Source organism: Berghia stephanieae, chromosome 3, assembly GCF_034508935.2.
Source record: "Berghia stephanieae isolate SIO BIC M18660-M18661 chromosome 3, UCSD_Bste_1.3, whole genome shotgun sequence".
Classification (NCBI taxonomy): domain Eukaryota; kingdom Metazoa; phylum Mollusca; class Gastropoda; order Nudibranchia; family Aeolidiidae; genus Berghia; species Berghia stephanieae.
This window is the reverse complement of record NC_088362.1, coordinates 51,672,639-51,690,138: the sequence shown is the minus strand read 5'-3', so window position 1 is coordinate 51,690,138 and position 17,500 is coordinate 51,672,639. Positions and strand designations below refer to the sequence as shown.

At 35.3% G+C, this 17,500-nt stretch overlaps 1 protein-coding gene across 2 annotated transcripts in view; it reads right to left on the bottom strand.

The window, feature by feature from the left end:
- Window positions 1–11,330, bottom strand: part of LOC144967968 (small conductance calcium-activated potassium channel protein-like) — a 137,754-nt gene extending 126,424 nt beyond the window's left edge. Inside the window, exon 1 of one of the 2 annotated variants that reach the window (XM_078905793.1) lies at window positions 10,754–11,330. The gene's annotated coding sequence lies outside the window, so the exon portion shown is untranslated. The remainder of the gene's footprint in view (window positions 1–10,753) is intronic. The other variant, XM_078905792.1, reaches the window with a different exon arrangement.
- Window positions 11,331–17,500: the final 6,170 nt, after the last annotated feature.

Here is a 17,500-nt window from a genome sequence, read left to right as displayed (position 1 = left end):
ATGATTTGGTGCATTGGACTCCATAGAAAACATTTTTCATATAGAATATAGATTGTCGTTGGGAAAAATCTTTAAAAACCTGGGACGTCCGTAAAGCCCCAGGTTTGAGAATTTTTTGGAAGATGAGGGCCATTTCAATCGATCGATATTTGTAGGATGAGTTCTGTGGCCAAACTCTTATATAGGTGTTTAGTACGACAGTATACTGAAATAATGTGTATCTAGTGAGCTTCATTTTGAGATTAGAGTGGGGTGGGATGTCACCGTGCCTAAAAGCACCAATTATAACCATTACCAGGATGGAATGGATTAAAACCTGTGTGTATCATTAGCTGGTAATAAATCAAATCTTGCTCGAAATGGAATCGTTTCACAGATGCTATGCGACAGGAGGAGTGATAATGACAGGAGAGTGCACGATGCTTTAATGAACAATGATGATGAAGAGTAGTTTCTATGATGTAGTATAGGAAAAAAATATAACCAAGTCTGTTATACTGGATTTTAACTCCCGTGCCTATTACAGGATTGAGAAATAATTAGGGAGCAGGCACTGGTGTAAGATAAAGATCTGAACAATTATGTATAAAACAGTACCAGACAAATCAAATACAAGAAAAAAATCACCCCATAAAAAATCAATCTTCCCTCGAGGAAGACTGATTCTTTCGGATAGTCTTTTTTTTCTTGGTTTTTTTTCGTTATTGCTTTGTCTGGTATTGTTTCATACATACTTTTTCAGACCACTACAGGGATGTGATATGATACCAGAAAAGAAATAACCAACTCGGTTTTATGGACTTATATTATGCATTATCATAACGCAGTTGGACTACATCTTAGATGACTCTTTCTGTTTGCTTTTTTTTTTCATCAACTCCGCCTGAGTGTTTGACAACTCTAACATGTGATAGGGTAAACTCAACCGTCATTGGAATTGGCGATAGTATGATACCTCTTAATACTTATACTATTGTGAGTTCTGAATAAAAATCTGAATGTTAGTGGAAGTCGACTCAATTTGGCAAGATGAGTTTAAAAATCAGTTAAAATCAGTTTCATTCTTTCTATTTATTATCATAATAAATGCGAGCTCTCACAGTTGTTTCTCTGAATGTTCGAGTTCTCTAATTCTTCATTTGCCAAAGATAATGAACTAGCATATACATTGTATATATAACAGCCCCTTCTTCTTTGTTCATATAATAGGGTCAAATCGACGTGTATATTTATGCAGGTCTGACATCCGAACGCAATTATGGGCTTAGTTTAACATTGTTTTTTGTAATGGTCAATATTTTGTGTCATTTTTTAAGATTTCCTTTACAACAATGACCCCATAATGAGTTGGGTTATTAGACTTGCAAATAAGTGCACGTCGGGTCAAATAAGTAGTGATAATTAACCGACTGATAATGTGGTACGCAAATAACTTATGGTGTTATATTCCATTCAATGCTACCATTTTGTATTCTTAAATTTTCTGGGATATGAAAGGAAGGTGTAATAATACAATTTTCTAACCGCAATAGGTAACTTATTGATCTCGAGGAAAGAAAATATATATTAAACTCAATACGACTTCAACAACACATACTTTTGCATTGTATCCGAGTTGACTATTATTTTTCAGAGAAGCCTACATGTTTCTGAAGATTTCTTTATCATAAAGAATAATTCTTAAGGTCATCGCAAGACCCACTTGCTTTTGAATGTTACCATTACTAACAATAAGATCAACAGGCACATCCTGGGTTTTGGAGGACGGTTTCAATGTCTTGTCTGAAGACTGATACAGATTTCTTTATCATAAAGAATAATTCTTAAGGTCATCGCAAGACCCACTTGCTTTTGAGTTTTGCCACTACCAATAATAAAATCAATAGCCACCTCTTGGGTTTTGGAGGAAGGTTTCAATGTCCTGTGATAAGGCTGATATAGATTTCTTTATCGTAAAGAATAATTCTTAAGGTCATCGAAATACCCTTTTGCTTTTGAGTTTCGCCACTGCCAACAATAAAATCAACAGTCTTCTCTTTGGTTTTCGAGGAAGGTTTCAATGTCTTATCTCAAGACTGATACAGTCGGGCAAGTCACCACAAACAAAATTATTTAGACTGCTGATTGATCGATGTATAAGAAGTGAAACAACGCCAATGGCAAGGAATATGGTCGACGTGTACTTATTTACAGGTCTGATAACCCAAATTTTTATGGGCTCATTGTTGTAATGAAATACCATCTAACCAACACAAAATATGCTCCATTACAACAATGTTAAATCAAGCCCATGATTGCGTTCGGTTTTCAGACCTGCAAATTAGTGCAGATTGGTTTATATCCTTAAATGCGCCTCAAAAGAGAAGAGAAAAATAGAAGAAGAAGAAGAAGAAGAAGAAGAAGAAGAAGAAGAAGAAGAAGAAGAAGAAGAAGGGGGAGGAGGAGGAGGAGGAGGAGGAGGAGGAGGAGGAGGAGGAGGAGGAGGAAGAGGAGGAAGAAGGGGAGTGGAGAATGATGAGGAGGTAACCCTAAAATTGCCCGTCTTCTTTCAATTTGTCACAATCGAAGCAGACCCAAATTATAAAAAAATGGGTTAGTTAGTAAAAGACTACGTGACATTTGCCAACTGACCCTAACCTAACACTTGAAATCTGAAAGGCCATGAAGAATACACTGCTTGATAGAAAAGATTGGAAAATACAAGTAAAAAAAATCAACAAACATATTAAAAACAGCCAGCATTCTCGCCGTAGGTGGTTGATTAACCCGTTAGCTGCCGTTTTCTGGATTAACACGTATTTTAACATTTGGTCAGAAAACTCGTTCTTCAAGTATCCATTGATTGAAATGACCTCGTCTTCGATCGGATCTTGATCTCGAACCCCGTGGCTGAGCAGATTAAACGCTACAAAATCGTAGAGAATCATTTCACCACACCTTAAACGATCAAATCAATCAACATTCAAAACTTATTTCCAATATCACAATTTGGCTTAAAATACGCCAAAGTGGTAACTTACTTCTCATTTCAATTAAAAACTATTATATAAACTATGATAATACAATGCATAACTTGGCAACAACTTCATAAAGTCCCAGGTTTGAGAGGGTTTTTTTTTTTGCCAAGATGAGGGTCATTTAAATCGATCGATAATTTGAAGTACAAGTTTTCTTGCCAGATTTTTAAATACGTATTTTTCCAGAGTACGTCAGTTACATGATTAAATAAATGTTTTTGTTGGCAGGCCATTTTTTTTTAATGATTGTAAAGGAAACAGAATACAATGAAGACGTGAGCTTCCTTATTAACCTGAGATGGTGCTGTTATGAAAACCTTTTCATCATCAGAAAAAAAAAAATAATCGATGGACAAGCAACAAAGATGTCGAATGTCAAACCGAAATTGGGTCTTTGCAATCTGAGCTGTTTTGATGACAATAATACAAGAAAAGCAAGAGATAAAAATAGTATCAGAGCCTCAAAATACTATCTATTTTTAGCTGTTTATATTAATGTTATTATTATTATTATTATTATTATTATTATTATTATTATTATTATTATTATTATTATTATTATTATTATTATTATTATTATTATTATTATTATTATTATATATTATTATATATATATTATTATTATTATTATATTATTATTATTATTATTATTATTATTATTATTATTATTATTATTATTATTATTATTATTATTATTATTATTATTATTATTTATTATTATTATTATTATATTATTATTATTATTATTAATTATTATTATTATTATTATTATTATTATTATTATTATTATTATTATTATTATTATTATTATTGTAAGTATTGGTGGTATTACCATTGGTTGTATTTTGTAATAATAATAATTTTTTTTAAAGTATTCCTTTACAACCTTCAGGCGCAGGGAGTTGGTGTTTTACTATAGCGTGAAAAGGACAATAGCAATTGCTCGCTATCCTTTGGATAGGACGCTAGTCTATCGCAAAGTAATTTCCGCCAGATCTAACAACCCAGCTACCTAATCACTGCTGGGTGGACAAAAAGGGGTGGGGGGAGAGAAAAAAAATCTTTACTTCACCCGTGATCGATCTAGCTCCCTTTGCGTGTGTAGCGAGTGTTTTACCAACCGAGCTATCGGTATCCCCACATTCTAAGGTTATGTGGTCTTGTGGAATGACACTTGCCTTTGGATTGGGTGGTCAAGGGTTCGATTCAGATCTAAACGAAGCATAGTTGAATCCTTGAAAAAAAGGCTCTTTGCTCACATTCTCTCACCGTATTCAGGTGTAAAATAAGAACTTGGTCGTTAACAGCGTTGTCTATGCCAGAACAAATATTGTAATATCACCTCACAGGCGTCATGTCTCGTCCTACATGTTAAGCGTTCCTGTTGACTAGAGACCCACGTAAAGCGCTTTGAGCACGTTTAGTGGATATTTTAAGCTATATAAATGCTCGTCTATTTATAGAAATTTGGAACACAACAAAAGAACATGACAAGAGTTCCTCCGGTGATCCAGAATCCCTCCGAGATCAACGGATGGCCCAGGAGCCACCATGTCGTGTGTGCGTTAGTAGTTAATTCAATTAGCGCGGACGTTTTAACTCACTCAATCCTAGACATTTTTGCTACTTTTCAAAATTAGAAAAAATCTATTAAAATGAGCATGTAAATAGATATATATTTTTACAACTACCATTGACATGGAAAAAATATTAAAAAGTTAGCTTTCGTACTACGCCTATAATTTGTCTCATAAAAATGTAAAAAATTGGCAAGGATAGAAGCAACCCGGGTAAACTACGGATATAGTCGGTGTTAGGGTTAAGTGAGTTAAGACTTGTCAGCGGCTTTTGAATACAGACAAAGACGAATTTGGAACACAAGAAGAAAGAAATTGGTCATAGTTGTGTTAACTGTGCTCTGTGGGTAAAAGTTAATGATAGAAAACAGACAGGAGGGGTGGGTTTGTGGTGAAGATTATTAGCAAGGGCGTGGGTTCGGATCGATACCATAACTGTATTAAATTTTATTTCATTATTTTTTTTTTAAATTAACCCCTAAGGTGCTTGAAAGTGTGCCAGTTTTGTCGGACGTCATTGTCGACACAGGGGGAATTGTACATTGTGTGACGTCATCTCCATTTTTAGTTCTTGTGTCTGCGTTGGAACACCCGGCTGACAAGCTTTGTTATTTTGGGTTATTTTTTATTTTATTTTCGTAATTATTGTTGTTACAAATGTCATTATCTTGATTTGTTATGTTATTATTGATATCATAATTATTACCACAATCAACAATAGCAACCAATGACAATAATAATAATAATAATAATGATAATAATATTGATAATAATAATAATAATAATAATAATAATAATAATAATAATAATAATGATAACAATAATAATAATAATAATAATAATAATAATAATAATAATAATAATAATAAATAATAATAATAATAATAATAATAATAATAATAATAATCAGTATTACTATAAAATGTATATAAAATAGCAGCAACAGATATAACCAACATAGTCGAAAAGAGCCAAAATCAAGAGAAATTACATCATATAATTATCTGTCACAATTTTCGAGATATTAACAACATATCAGTTTGACGAATGGGGACAAGATCAGACCAGTTGAATTCATATTATTATGACTATTCTAAAATAGTTTCACGTCGTCGATCCAAAAAGACTGACAAGGAAACCGTGTAGTTTTACACACTAACGATCTCGTCAAAATAAGATCAATAATTGTTGAATTAATGATCACAAAAAGAGCCCGCCTGAAAAAGACATCCTGCGTAGCAGTGTGTTGTGTTTATCTAATTTAGCATGAATTTTTTTTTTTACATTCATAATATTTTTTAAATGATATTTATTTTACACTATTTGCACTTAGTATTGGTGCTATGCGTTTAACTAAAATACTCACAACATCCGCCAGCTGGTTATTAATGCTCTGTGTTTAGCCAAAAAACTGACAATATCCGCCTGTCAGATATAACGGACCAACACACAAAACAATGAGTAGCCACATTTATAGTCTGATTAGGGGCTAACCCACACCGGAGACTGACTCCGGCGACCAGGCACTGCCGCCCTCTGCTGTCTTCTGGATAAAGACGTCGGGGACGGACAAAATACTAAAAATAAAGAGAAGAGCCGCTAGACCTACCCTTACCAAGCACCCGACGTCCTCTGCCGTTTCTTCTTTTTTTTCAAGCTCGGTATGGGTAGATCTCGCGGCTCTTCTCTTTATTCTGAGTACTTTGTCCGTGCCCGACGTCTTTATCCGGAATATGAAATATAAAATTATCTCATATAATATAGATAAAGGGGAGTGTGGGAGGGGGGGGGGGTGAGATATTAACCGCAATGAGAGCTGGATCAATAACGTTTTTTTAAGATCGTTAGTTAGCATTATACGGTTATTATCCTAACATCCGCCAGTTTGTAATCCTCATACTAGCATAACCCTTTAACGGCGCGCGCGAGACCCGAATTGCTTTCAATTCATAATATAATTTCCTCCATTGTTTAACCCTCTCCTTACCAACTATAGGAAAATCGTCATATTCGTTACGATACAACCAACATTTTTCTTATTCAAAGTTCTTTTGTACATCATAAAATTTAAAGAAAATGAACGGTGTGTTGTAGAGCAAGTTTTGCTAAAGAAGTTATGCATGGCAAGAAGTTTACTGCTATTATCTATTTTTGTGTTTGTTGGGTGTGAATTTTTGGAGAAAATCCTGAAAATGGCTGGTAAGGAGAGAGTTAATAGAATTTGTTATTATCTGCTAATAACTGAATACTTCGCCATTTACACGGAGAGCAGAGCGGATAGCAATGAGAGAGCTGTGAATCGATTGTGTGTGAATCGAGCTTCAACAAAGCGTGAATGAAACTGGGTCGCATCTCTACAACCCCCCCCCCCCCCCTCCTATATCACTTTTGAAGAACCAGTTAGTTAACCGACGAACTCAAACTTGAGCTTTTATATAGTGCAATATCCACTAAACGTGCTCAAAGCGTTTTACAAAGGGTCCCTGACCAACAGCAACACGTAACATAATATAGAACGGGACATGATGCCTGCTCTGCGATATTTACACTTTTTTTTTCGACATAGACAACGCTGTTAAACCTGAGTAGGGTAAGAGAATGTAAGTAAAGAGCCTTTTCCGAGGGCTCAACTATGCGCTAAACGAGGCTCGAACCCTGGAACTTCCTATCCGAAAGCGAGTATCATACAACTAGACCAAATCGCCGCACGCTGGAAATACACGTATAAAAATATGACCAGAAAATACGTCCTTCAAATACCGAGGTTATCTCGTTTTTAAAACAAAACCTGAGTAGGTATTTATAAAGAACAATATCCACTAAAGGTGCTCAACGGGGCAGCGTGGCTCAGCGGTACGGTCTTTGCTTCGTACCCGAAAAGTACCGAGTTCGATCACCCGCCGCTGCGCTGTGTGGCCTTGAGCAAGTCACCTCGCCCCAGCTCATTTTGCGTCGCTGTACTGCGGCTGACGCCTGTTATTCCAGTCTTCGCTTGAAATAGACCCTAGAGATAAATTTCCCCTATTGGATGAATAAAGGGAATTTTTAAAAAATTAAATCTTTATACAATGGATCCTTAGAGACAATAGCAACACTTAACATTTAATTAGGACGAGACATGATGACGGGTGTCAGGAAACAGGAAAAAGTGTCGGGTTAAAATGGAATCGAACGATGTCGTAAAAGGATTGTGTACACAGATTGATTGAACTCGGGGCGTGCCGTGTTTCTTACTCGATCTCAGTGAGTCGTGTATGGGATGACAATTAGAGAATGAGTAATAAAAGTAAGTAAAAAGTGGTCTTTCAGAGCTAATAGGCTCATAGAGCTGGAGTTTATCCCGGTTTCTATAGCGTGAAACGGAAAATAGCAATTGCTTGCTATCCTTTTGATAGGACGCTAGTCTATCGGAAAGTAATGTCCGCCAAATCTAACAGATCCAGCTTCCCAATCACTGTTGGGTGGACAGAGAGGGGGGGGGGGGGGGGGGGGGGGGGTCAGAAAAAATCTCGACTGCACCCTGAATCGATCACGGTCCCTTTGCATGTGAAGCGAGTGCTCTACCGTCTGTATGAGTAATAAAGTAATAAACTTTGTTGTAATTATAGAATTTTGTACGCAGAAATTACAAGATATTTCCCTGTAATGAGAACATTGCCAAACTCTGAAAAAACACATATTCTAAATTTTGGCCAGAAAACTCGTCTTTCAAATATCCTTCGATTTTAAAATAACTCTGATTTAGTCAAAAAGCTCTAGAGTTTGATCTTCAAGGAAGTCCCAGGTTTTAGTCTTTTTGACAAAACGAGGATCATTTTAATCGATCGGTAATGGAAAGATGAGTTTTCTGACCAAAATTTTTAATTCTTTGTTCAGAGAACGGCAGTTCAGTCTGTCAAACGTACAAGGACAATCCGATCCATAGTATTGTCTTTCCTCCGAGTTATTAACCGTAATATTATTATTATTATTATTATTATTATTATTATTATTATTATTATTATTATTATTATTATTATTATTATTATTATTATTATGTTGCATTGATGTACAACTTGTGTGTCTTTCTCAGCAAAAGAGGACGCAGTGGTTTATTTTGCCAGAGTGAAAAGAAAGTCCATATTCTCGTTCTGTATATATAGAAAGTATGCGCTTGGCTAAGAAGTTCACAACATTGCCATCCGGAAGTATAACGGACTAACACACAAAACTCTGTGTAGCCATGAACGTTTATAGTCTGGATAATACAGTTTAGTGAGAATTGCTCATAAACGTGGATAGCAAAAAGCAACAACAAAGACCCGAATGACCTCAATGTTATAACAATGATAACCAGACTTGTGAGATATTCATACATGTACATTTAATGCCAAATGTGGATACTAATTAATGTTGTTGTACACTGACAAAAAAAACAACGTGTTTTTAACTTTGGCTAGAATCATTTTACTTCAAAAATCACTAAATTAAGATCACTACAAACATGTCGTATGTTCTTTGGCCTGTGACTTCTAAACAAATCTCAGTTGTAAGAAATTTTGACCAGCCGGGAGTCATCTTAATTTATTGATATTTAAAGTTTAAAAATCTATGGCCAAATTAAGAAAGGCGTTTGTCAGTTTCCAGCAGAAAGTGTAAATTAGTCGCATAATTTGAAATTCTATATAGCTACACGAAAGACAAGATCCCCCCCCCCCCCCTTTCATAAGCACTCACAACAAACAACAATTACATACCCTCTTTCAACCCCCATCCCCCAACCCCGCCACATACTTTGTTTCACATATAATTTTATTTCTATTCGATAAAGATGACCTCGGATTGATTTCCTTTGGCTGAAGGATCTGCATTTACTACAACTGTGGTCGAGGATACCCCAACAACGTACTCTAAAAAGTCACAATTTTAAAATTTTGGTCAGAAAACCCGTTCTTCAAATATCGATCGATTAAATTAAACTCATCTTGTCAAAAACTCTCATGAAAGTCCCGGGTTTGAGAGTTTTACACAAGATGAAGCTCCCATGTTTGAAAATGTGGGACAGGACGGTTGCCATTTTAATAGATCGATATTTGAAGGAGGATGTTTTTGGCCAAAATGTATAAATATAAAATGTGTTTTTTCATAGTACGGGCAGCAGAGAGATGATCTCTAACTCTATGAATATCAATCAGGGAAACATCCAAGTAAGATAATAATATGAGCAGACAAAGAGGGAACGCGTTTGACGATGGCATATGTCCCTAAAAGCTGCCGTCCACGAAACACTGACATAAAAACCACTAATAATGCAAACAACATTTATTTGTAAATAGTTGTATAACTAAATAAAATGGATCCGCTGCAATATTTAACTATTCAAAGTTCATATTCTTCACCTTACGTCGGAATATTTAGAAACGTGTATATAGATAGAATGCGCTTGGCCAAGGAGTTCACTGAACCCTAAAAATATTATGTAACCCGCAGTGTCAATAATATGGTGACGAAGTGAATTGAGGTTTTGTTTGTTTTTAATGAGTGGAAGAATTACGAAATCAAATTTATTGTAGCATAAGAAAATGCATTTACTTTTCTCAATATCTGTATTTAAGTCAACTCAAATTTACACTAAATATTTGACTGTGAGCGTTATGTCACAGTGCCTGAAAGAGACTGTTGATCACAATTTAATGACATCATAACAAGTCGGCATCTAAATAATGCAATGATGCACATGAATCGACACTGCATAAAAGCCGCATAGTTAATTTTAAATATACAGAGACACAATAATATTTCAGTGACAACTTCAACTATTGGCAAAGAATACTTTCAACTCTAATTAATAAATCTTATAGTTTTGATAATTTTGTTTAAATCATTTCATGAGTGTAGAACATGTGAATGTGTATTTGATATTTTAGAACTAGAAACAACTTTAAAATATATAATTTGTTCAATTTTGCTTCATCCGGGTTTGGGAATACTGCATAGATTTGATTTTTTAAAATTATTATTAATATGGTCCCTTTGTTAAATTACATTTTCAATATATTTTTCTTTTGTTTATTATATAAAACATTTAATGAATATGATTAGTTTTTATTTTTCTCTCAATTTATTGCTAGTGATTAGATCTATCGATATGTAGTAACAACAATAATAAAATGTGTTTACCTGAGAGCCTGGTTTCAGGCCGAAACGATGGGTACAGCGCTGGTCCAGCAGAAATGTTGTGACTTTTATAAAGTTGATTACAATATTCCACACATGACGAGATGGAAATATCCCTTCAAATTAGCCGAAAAATATTGCCGAATGATATTGTGTTAAATCACTTTTTCAAATATAATCATTCCTAGAATTTAAAAAAAAAGTAAATCTACAGAATAAATCCGAAACAAAATTGTATGCAATAAACAAACAAAAGAAATATATCGTTCTATTCAACTTGTGGGTTTGTTTAGATATCTTAAAACGGAATTCACATTTATATATGAAATAGAGGTATCATATTTTATACCCTAAACTAATTATAGTGCGTGGCCTCTATCTTGGAGCTAAAAGAAATGTCCTATAATTTTACATAAAAACCAGCAGATTATATTTGTTCCTAATAATTTTATTTTCCACCACTAAAGAAAAATAGAGTGTAAAAAATTGTACACAAACAAACAGACCGGGAGAAAGTCGTTAGCTCAAGATGAAATTCGCAGTGCGCGTGCGTTATTGTTGAAACTGTCGCCGCATAGCTAAGATGAGCACATAGCGAAGTAGCGAAGTAATCACTTTCTCACTCACCCACCAACACACACACACACACACACAACTCTCCTCCTCAGCTCATAATATGGACACGTGCGGTGTGAATCGGGTAGCATTCGAAGTAAGGGAATGCGACAGTGATGGTGACAAAAATAGAGTGAATTTATATACACACGCGTGCTTTAGGGGACAAGCGCTGGGCTGGATACTTCTTCAATACACGGAATTGTCCTGCATTATTTAAAGGAGATTAAAGGGAAGGGGAGAATTTTTATTATTTTCTTGTTGTAGCAGTTTTGGTATTCTTTTAGTAGTAGTAGTAGTAGTAGTAGTAGTAGTAGTAGTAGTAGTAGTAGTAGTAGTAGTAGTAGCAGTAGTAGTAGTAGCAGTAGCAGTAGCAGTAGTAGTAGTAGTAGTAGTAGTAGTAGTAGTAGTAGTAGTAGTAGTAGTAGTAAGAACAAGTTCTATTTTTGTGTATCATTTATGCCCTACAGTATCGGTCTATAGAATGTAGAAAGTTGTGTCACGCAAGTTTTTATTGTTTTTAGACTGCCATAATTTGGGCGATTTGTTCTCAATGAAAGAGGATGATCAAAATTAACTGTCCATGTGCTCAAATTGCAAATTGTGCTCAAAATCACCTGCAGAATAAAAGTGTTGACATTTTTCAAAATATCCAACATTGCAATAAAGTCCGTTTGTTCAACTTGACCCTTGAGCATGTTTACAGCTTCATCTTTCATATACAAAGCATTGTGTTTACATTTATGAAGAAATACTCAATCGTTGTAGAGCAATAAATCCTATGATCGATGAAGAGGTTGAAAGAAAACCTGAATATGGGTCGCTCCCATTCTCTCTGGCATTACAAACGTTTAAGATTACGGACAATTGTGTGGAATGATACGATTGAACTGGCGGACACAACTGGTAAATATTTTACTTAGAAGCATATCATCAACATAGCAGGAGGGTGGAGAAAATTATAAACAGCAAGAAAAACGGAGCGAACTCACAACTGGCGCGCGGACAGAGAGAAAGAGAGGATGAGGAAAGATTCGGAGAACGGATTGGGCCGAGTTGGAAGAACGGACCTTTTAAGAACTTTCAGATAATTGACAGATAATTATTCTCTGTTGTCAATCTGGAATTTAGTAATGTATTTATGGTCTTATAATTTTTTTTTGTTGCTGGCTGAAGAAGGGGTTTGAGCCCGAAACGTTCCGTGTTGGGTATTGTTTTTTTTTTGCAAGTTGTTAGATTTATTTTTGTTTATTTTATTAGTTTTTACAGTCCACAGCTTCCAGCAGCTTGCTTAGTATCGCTTTGACCTGACATAATTGACAGTGATGGTTGGTCAAATAGTGCCATTTGGCGATTTGTCCTTTCATAAAAAAGAAACTCCCCAGTAATTTACGTCTGCTAACAAGGAAGTCTGTCTTTTCTCTTTATGAACCAGGTCGTTTTCGATGTTTTCCCCCCTCTATGCTATGTTATTATGTATTCTTCGTTTTGTTCATCTCAAAAAATGCCAGTGTCCTGGGTAGATATGTTGTGTATGTGAAAGCTTTGAAAATGCGGGAATATTATAGATTAAAAATTAAGGAGACAGAAATTTGAAATGTAACAACGGTAGACGAAGAGTGCCAATAGGTTGTCATGTATGTATGAAAGTGTGTGTGTATGTATGTGTGTGTGTGTGTGTGTGTGTCAGGGTTTATGAGTAAAATTTGGGGGTGAAGGAGAAAGGGAGAATATTTATCTTAGTGCGTTTGTAAGTGTGATTGTGTGTTTTGATTGAGGGAGAGGGAGAGAGAGAGAGAGAGAGAGAGAGAGAAGAAAGAGAGAGAGAGAGAGAGAGAAAGAGAAAAAGAGAGAGAGAGAGAGAGAAAGAGAGAGAGAGAGAGAGAGAGAGAGAGAGAGAGAATGAGAGACAGACAGGCATACAGACATAGAGAGAGAGAAGGAAAGAGGGGAGACAGGCTAAGAGGATAAAATGGGTGATAGAAAAACAACAGAAAGAGAGATTGTTGGGTAAGTAGTAGGGACGGACAGAGATAGAGATAGAGAGAGAGAGAGAGAGAGAGAGAGAGAGAGAGAGAGTGGCCATTGATATATTTTATTGAACTGTGGATAGAATTTCTATCAGTCTCATTAACCATTGATTGTTTCCATTGTCTTAATTCCATTGTTTGTTTTATCGATTTTTTTTTCGACTGGCCCCTTCTCATCTCGTCACGTGCTTTTAGTAACCAGTGCTTTGGTGTATAGTGACACGCGTGTAAATGAATAATAAGTTACGTATATCGGATGTACATTTGCATTCATTCATCCATTGAGATATTGGTGAAGCTAATCATTGCGCTATGGATTATTATTATTATTATTATTATTATTATTATTATTATTATTATTATTATTATTATTATTATTATTATTATTATTATTATTGTTATCATTATTATTATTTTATCATTATTATTATTATAATTATTATTATTATTATTATTATTATTATTATTATTATTATTTTTATTATTATTATTATTATTATTATTATTATTATTATTATTATTATTATTATTATTATTATTATTATTATTATTAATATTATCATAATTATATCAGTTGGTTACAACAAATGTTTAAAAGTTTACCACTAAGCTTATCTGGCCCACCTGATTCGTTGACATTTAATTTCACCAAAAAAAACAATGGCTTCATGTTCATCAACTGTAAACAAATTATACGGGTTACTATTTTGAAGTAATAAGTTGTTTGTTTGTTTTTTTCGAATTATTTTGAAAATAATAAGTGTTCAATGTCGTTTCAGTCGTTTGAGAAATGAAAACAATCAAACCTTGAGTAATGGGAATTAATATCATTAGCATAGTTCAGTCCATGATCAATCAACGTGATTGCCTTTCAAGGGCGTACGTAACCAGTGATTTTTTTTTCTGACGAGATCATCTAGTGCGCGAGTCGTTGGAGGAGCAGGATGAGCAGGATTGTTTTATTTTGTTTTTGAATTTATTTTTACATTCTCTCTCTTTTTTTTTTTTGTTGTCAGAGTACAACAGACTAGGGGTATGATATCGGCCATTGACCTTTTGGTCCCTGAATCGAGTCTCGTTGTGGGTGGCGAAAAAGTTGAGTTCTTGGGAAAGATTCTTTACTCAGATTTTCTCATCTTATTCGGGTGAAAAATGATCACCTTTCCAATACCAGCGTTGTTTCTGTGGCATAAAAAATTGTAATAGCGCTTTACATGTTTTGAGTCTCGTTCTACTTGTTAAGCGTTCTGTGGCATAAAAATTGTTATAGCGCTTTACATGTCGTGCGTCTTGTTCTTCTTGTCAAGTGGGTATCTTTGTCACATAAAAATTGTAATAGCGCTTCTAGGTGTTATATCTCGTCCTACTTGTGCGGCTATGTGGTCTTGTGGTATGACACGCTTTCGGATCGGAAGGTCCTGGGTTCGAGCCTTGCTTGGCGCAAAGTTGAGTCCTTGGAAAAGGCTCTTTACCCACATTCTCTCACCGAACTCAGGTGTAAAATGACCGTTAACAGCGTTGTCTCTGTCGGAAAAAATGTTGTAATATCACCTAACAGGCGACATGTCTTGTCCTACATGTTAAGTGTTGCTGTTGGTCAGGGACCCTTGTAAAGCGCTTTGAGCACGTTTAGTGGATATTGCGCTATATAAAAGCTCCACTTTTTTTTTACTTGTAAAAAGTTGGTGCTGATTGGGATCTTTTGTAAAGCACTTGGAGCACAGGTGGACATCACATAATCGATTTATTTAACCCTTTCCTTACCAACCATTTTTATAATTTTTCCCAAAATTTCAAACCCACCGAACACCAAAATATGTTTTTCTCACTCAAACAGAAAAGCAACAAATACATTCTTTGTATAATATTGATCAGGAAAATGAACTCTTGAACAAGGTGTCACGTTTTTATAGCATTTTTCTTTAAATTGTGGGATTTACAAAAGAAACCTAAATGATAAAAGTGCTGGTTGTATCGTAACGAATGTGACGATTTTCCTATGGTTGGTAAGGAGAGGGTTAAGTGAGTTTGGGAGAGCAGCTTATCTCCTAAAAATTAAAAGGAAAGGGGGTAAAAGCATGCATCCATATTTGTTTAAACTAGCATTTATATAAAGCAATATCCACTAAATGTACTCAAAGCGCTATACAAAGGGTCCCAAGCCAGCAGCAACACCTAACACATAGAACGAAACATGACGCCAGATAGGCGATATTACAAATATATTTTCGGACAGAGACAACGCTGTTCACGGCCAGGTATTCATTTTACACCTGTGTCCTGTGTGAGAATATGAATAGAAAGCCTTTTTTAATGACACATTTATACGCCGTTCAGAACGGGACTCTAACCCTGGAGCTTCCGGTCCGAAGGCGATGTCATACGACAAGACCACACAGTCGCAGCGATGCTAATGAAATCAAAAATACATAAACCAGACATTCTATAATATCTCCTACCTTTTCCCATGAGAGAGTTCTCATTACACTATTGACCTTGATCGAATGAGCAAACGATTTATCATAGCCCGATGATGATTTCGAAAAACATTACGGTCTCTCTCACAAATTCATGCCAATTAATTAACCAGATAACTGTCGTGCTCTTGAAAAAAAATCGTATGTAAAAATTGGCCAGAAAACTCGTCCTTCAAATATCGATCGATTTAAATGATCCTTATCTTGGCAAAAACTCGCAAACCTGGGACTTAGGGGAAGACTTCGCGAAATCCCAGGTTTGGGAGTTTTTGCCAAGATGAGGGTCTTTTAAATCAATCGATATTTGAAGGAAGAATTTTCTGGCCAATTTTTTTTAAACGTTTTTTTTTTTCAGAGTATGATGGTTAACTGGTGAATTTTGCATCCGATTAATGAAGGGTGAAGCGCATTATGAAGTATCCAAGACTTGGTCACTGACCGATAACAAGAGTAATACGATCGCATTAAATATGCCATTGTAGTGGTATTAGCAATAGTAGTAGTAGTAGTAGTAGTAGTAGTAGTAGTAGTAGTAGTAGTAGTAGTAGTAGTAGTAGCAGTAGTAGTAGTAGTAGGAGTAGCAATAGTAGTGTCAGTAGTAGTAGTAGTAGTAGTAGTAGTAGTAGTAGTAGCAATAGTAGTGTCAGTAGTAGTAGTAGTAGTAGTAGTAGTAGTAGTAGTAGTAGTAGTAGTAGATAGTAGTAGTAGTAGTAGTAGTAGTAGTAGTAGTAGTAGTAGTAGTAGTAGTAGTAGTAGTAGTAGTAGTAGTAGTAGTAGTAGTAGTAGTAGTAGTAGTAGTAGTAGTAGTAGTAGTAGTAGTAGTAGCAGCAGCAGCAGTAGTAGTAGTAGTAGTAGAGGAATTAACAGCAGTAGACGTAATTTAACGGTAAATATCGAAAATGGCAAATGAGATGAACGATTTGGATGTATTGATCTAAAGGAGAATCTAATTAAATGACCGTTGGTGAGAAAAGAATAAACCACATCAATCGGTTTTGTCACCAACCAGGGTCGTAAATTGGATAAATATATTTCTTTTGCCTATAATGAGATAAATCTGCTTTATTTACCGCTTCACATAGCCCACTATAATAATATCGGACACCGATTAAACACATCGATACCCACTATGGGCGTCTACTATGATTGTGGGTGGCTGGATTGACCATCTGACAACCCTGTATTGACGATAGGTCCGTCGGCAAGTAAGGCTGTTAGTATGGGATTTAATGAATATCATTATCGATATTGGTTTGCAGACGAATCGAATCCCGTCATTGGGCGTGTCGTCGTCTAAGTTCAATAACTAGCTACAAGACCGTAGGCGTAAAATGAGTCCCTTTGACATTCTACCTGCTTGATGTATGGCTGTGAGCTGACGTTTTTATTAGCACCCTCAAGGCATCCCGAATTTAGACAAACTCAGCATAAACAAATAACAAAGTTATATCAAGCTGCTAGATGCTGTGACAGTAATAAGTAATGAGCAAAAATGAATATAACAGTTTCGAAAAAAGAACAAAAATCCAAACACGGAATGTTTCGGGCTCAAAACCTTTCTTCAGCCACCAACGAAAACAATAAAAACATAATACATCTGCCGTCTATCTGGTTATAAGAAATATATT